Here is a 4,580-nt window from a genome sequence, read left to right as displayed (position 1 = left end):
TGGATGGGGCTGTGAGCAACCTGATGTGGTTCAAGGTGTCCCTGCTCCTGCAGGGGGGTTGGGCTGGGTGACCCCTGGGAGTCCCTTCCCACCCAAAACATTCTAGGATTCTATGATTTCAGGGCTTGGCACTGCGATTCCCCTGCCAAAGCCGGGTCCCTGTGCCCAGCAGAGGGGTCAGAGCTGGAGCTCAGCAGCTAGGGCCAGCATGGGCTGGGGTGGCTTTGTGGGTTCATTCTTTGTCTTCAAGTCCAGGGAGCAGCTGATATCCCAGGGAGCCCGCAGAGCGCGCGTGCTGCTCTCTCAGTGCTCTGGCAGTACCTGTGCTGCTGCAGAGGCTGCCCAGCACACGGCATTGGGACAGCCTGGGGTGACCCACTGGTGTCTCCTTGCCTGCCCCCGAAGGTGCCCAGCTGCCACACATCCCCAGCCCAGCCTGCGTGCTGCCTGACGCTCTCTTCTCCCCGATTTAAATGGCAGTGACTTCTTGGTCCTGGGCAGCACGGGCTTGCGGGGAGGTGAAGAAGGCTATGGCAGCCAGCAGTGCGGCACTGCCCGCTCCGCGGACATGGCCTTGGCAGTGCACTTGCCAGATGCCATTCTGCAGTGCTGCCCCTCACCCCCATCGCCGCCCAGCCCTGACTGCTCTGTCCCCTGGGACACCCAGGTGCTCATGATGGGACACAGCAGAGCCCCAGCAGCTCAGCTCCTGCACGGGGCAGCAGAAGTGCTTGTTCTGCACCATATCCCCACATTACTATGCTCTTTTCTCAGGGAAACTGTCTTGCTGCTTGCCCTCAGAGGCGAAAATGAACCTCATCCCAAATTCCCCGCCTATACCAAGAATAAAAATGAGAAACTGCTCCATGGCTGGGCACAGGGATGGCCTGTGGGCAGAAAGGGTCTTTCTCCAAGGAAGAACCTTGGTTTACGAGCCTTACAGCTGGTAAAACATTTCCACCCTCTTTGATCCTGTATTATCAGTGACTTGGAATAATTGGGTTCCATTCCTCGTGGTGGCTGTCCCTCACTTCTGCTGCGGCAGACTGATTAGGGGTAATTATCACCCTTTTTACCAGCCGAAGTGCAAGGCACAGTTCACACTCCTTGCAGGAAGCAGGAAAGGGATTTTGCAGCTGAGGCGTGATGAGGAAGCACATGGCAAGGATGCCTGGAACTGCCAGGGCCGGGACAGCATCAAGCTCTGGAGAAGGGCTTAGCACCGGGTGGCGTCTCCTGAGGCATTTGGGGGGAGATAAACAGGAAGTCTGAAGCTGTAACGTGGTCGGGAGGTGATCCTTTGACCATGAGGAGGCTCCTGGGCCGATTAGTTTCCAGAAGCAGCATTTGAACCCCTCTGCATACAAAATGCAGACTGAAGCCAATGGAGGGAGCGATCAGCAGGGGCTGGAATGGGCAAAGGAGCGGCTTCTGGACCAGGCCCTCTGCGGGCAGTCCCAAGGACTCTCATCTCTCTCCTCCGTTTCCCTTGCTGGACAAAGGGAGTAATGAGATACCAATTCTAAGGTCAAAGGGATCATCCAGGCTTTCCTCCTGCCTAATGTGAGGCAGATAATCTCTCCCCTGTATCACATTCCTCCTGCCCCCGTGCAGGATCAGTGCTCATCTACTGCATGGGATCTCCGTCAAATGAATATTTGCAACAATTTCTGAGATTTGCACAGGGAAGACAGAGTACTACACCCTTAAGTTCTTCCTGCACTCAGCTAGTTCAGCAGCGCTGCGTTCCAGGTAGGGAGAACATTTCTTCCTAATCTCAATTTATGACAAACACTGAAGCATGAGGCTGGATCGATTGCACAAGAAGATTGTGTCTTAGTAACTCGTGTGAATGCTGCAGCAGCTGTGCTAATTCATCGTGCCTTTATTTATGAAATCTATGTGCAGGTTGAACGCAATTAAATGCTGTGCTTTGGGATCCTAGGGGATGAAAGGATCACTGTAAATGTAGGTTTGTTATCCTGATTTACCGTGCACTGAGCCCACCCACAACAGCCATGACAGATCAGATGTGAAACATAAGGTTGAAAAAACTGTAATCCAGCAATTGCTGTCACAAGCTGCATTTGTCAGCGTGTTTGATCTGGGTGCCTTTCCCCCTCTTTTCGGAGAACTCGAGTCTCCTTGAGGCATCTTCCTCTGACAGGCAATTGAAGAGCTTGTAAAAATAATTTTGGGGGAGGCTGAAATATTTGACACCTGCTCTGCAGTAATAACACCTGGCATGCTCAGGCTTTAGGAAGAGACCTTACGCACCTTGCAGGTACTTATTAAGTACCTCCTCTGGCCTCCTGGGCAGCACTTACAGACTGGGACCTGCAGCACAGGGAAGGAGATGAAGGAACTGATGCTGGGGGAGTCCGGGCTCATGCAAGGTTAGCAACTCTTGTCATGACTTCCCTGCTTTAAAAGTGCTTTCGTTTGTCAAGCTATACATTGCTTTCCTTTTCTTTACTATAAGAGCCGTGCTGGCATGTGATGGGAACTGCTGACCGTGCACTGGCCGGGAGGGGGCTCAAGAGTGGCAGGGGCCCGATCCTGACCTGAAACACCAGGGTCAGGAGGGGAAGGAGTTGTTAAAGGGGTGGAGCGGGCTAGAGATGGGCTGGCAGCATCTCTGCGGGCCTGTGGCTTGCTGGTGCCCTCCTGTGGGAGGCGAGGCTGGTGGTGGGTGCTTTGCGCTCCTTGCAGCGTGCTGGGGCCGATGGGTCTGGATGCGTGCCCAGGGCTGGAGGTGGTGCTGGGGAAGCTGAGGTAAGGCAGCTGCTGGGTACCATGGGTGAAGGGGTGCGCTCAGGATGAGGTGCTGTGAGATGAGCCTAGCTGTGGCCTGCTGGCCCATGTGGGTGTCTGGCACGGGCTGAACTGACCCAGTTTGTCCTTGGCTCTTGGTAGGCACTGCTGGACCACCCCCTGGCTGCAGGTCCTAGTGACCCTGTTCTCTTCCCCGTTGGAAAACATGCCTGGCTTTCTGTTGGCCCCTGGCTTCCTCTGGTTCTCTGTAATGGCTCTGCCTCTGTCCTCCTCAGATCAGAGAGCCCTCTCAGTGCCTGGGTTGTGCCCTCAGGAGTGCCAGTTCTGCTGGCATGAACCAGAACACGCCACTGATGCATGAAAAGTCCTCAGCATTACAGACATGATGCAAAGGCTCTGGTATTTTCTAATGCAGCGCCTGCAGTTGCAGCCTGCCCCACAGTAAGCACTGGGCATGCAGCTGACTCCCAGAGAAACCTGTCTCCGTTCAGGGTAGTGATAGCAGAGAGTTTGGGGAGGAAGGGTTGCACTTGCCTTTCTGCGTGCTTTGAATGTCGTTGCAGATTAAGCAAGCAGGGTGTTTGACACAGCAAAGGTTGCACATCATGCTGCTTCAGTCTGCCCAAAGGGAAGGGCTGAACACTGGAGTAACTCTTGTCCCATGACAGTGGGAACTTGCTGTTGCTCCTTCAAGGACTTGGGCAGCTCCCAGGATGCTGGCAAGGGGTGTGGGTGAAGAGCAGACGGGTCAAAGAGGAGTCAGGATGGAGGGCAAAAGCAGGCAGAGGAGAGGGGAAGTCCAAGGAGCAGTGGTGAACCTCTGTGAGAAGGGGAGAACTCAGGGTGGGAGTCCCAGGCCCAGTGTTTACAGCTGGGGAGGGAATGAGCTTTGTTTTTTTTTTTTTTTTTAAAAAAAAAAAAAGAAAATTAATCCCACCCAGTAACTGAAATGGTGTAGGTGACCCCATCACCCCTAAACCTGCAGATTATGGTCACTGGGTCTCCAGGCTGGATGGGAAGCACACCCTGGCCCTTAACTGTGGGCTCATTTTAAAAATACAAGTATGAGAAATAGCTCAAGAGTCTTCCCAAGCACCCAGGTAGGAATTGTTTTGCCTTGCTTTGCGCCTTAAGCACTTGCACGCACCAGGAATTCAACTGTCCCAGTCCTCACCGGGCAGTTTGGGGGCTGGTCTGCCAGGCCCCATGGGGCTGACCTGCCTGCATTCCCTGGCTGGTGGCACAGCTCTGCTGCGGGCATGAGGGGTGCTCGCTTCGATCCCTTCTCCTTGCTCTGTTCCAGAGACTACTCCACTGATCCCACTGGTCCTGGGCGCTCATTAGTGCTGATGAGAGCTCCGGGTGGTGTCTAATTGATGCCACCCCTTCCCAAGACAGCATGAGGGAAATGCTGCTGCTGTAGGTGTGGGCAGGAAACCTTGAAAGGGATGAAAAAGGAGGGGAGAAGGTGTGAGGCTACAGAAACACTTGGGAGGGGCTTTAAAGTGGTGTGTTTTTTTTTTTTTAATGGAAAATGGTGAACAGCATGAAGCCTAGATCAGAAGATTGTTGTGTCCTGTCTGGTGCCCCTCACCACACAGCTTTGAGAGCCTTCTATCCTAGCACAGGGCCCAGCAGGGGCTGTGCAATTCAGAAGGTTATTTTGCCTCAGACCTGCGGCATGGGGCTGGGGGCAGCTCATCAAACTGCCAGGTTGGAAGGTGGATCTGTGAACGGGGTGAGCTGGGTACCGGCTCCGGAGCGCTGCACGGGGGGGCTCCGGGGAGAGCACATGGGGGGGCTCC

General features: G+C 54.4%; 1 protein-coding gene across 1 annotated transcript in view; it reads left to right on the top strand.

The window, feature by feature from the left end:
- Positions 1 to 2,786: 2,786 nt before the first annotated feature.
- Positions 2,787 to 4,580, top strand: part of LOC104124382 (guanine nucleotide-binding protein subunit alpha-11) — a 20,668-nt gene continuing 18,874 nt past the window's right edge. The window contains exon 1 of the mRNA XM_009636719.2: positions 2,787 to 2,791. The gene's annotated coding sequence lies outside the window, so the exon portion shown is untranslated. The remainder of the gene's footprint in view (positions 2,792 to 4,580) is intronic.

The sequence above is a fragment of the Egretta garzetta genome, unplaced genomic scaffold, assembly GCF_000687185.1.
Source record: "Egretta garzetta isolate BGI_Z169 unplaced genomic scaffold, ASM68718v1 scaffold4, whole genome shotgun sequence".
Taxonomy (NCBI): Eukaryota; Metazoa; Chordata; class Aves; order Pelecaniformes; family Ardeidae; genus Egretta; species Egretta garzetta.
Note: the sequence above shows the minus strand (reverse complement) of the source record. Positions and strands in the feature narration are given on the sequence as shown.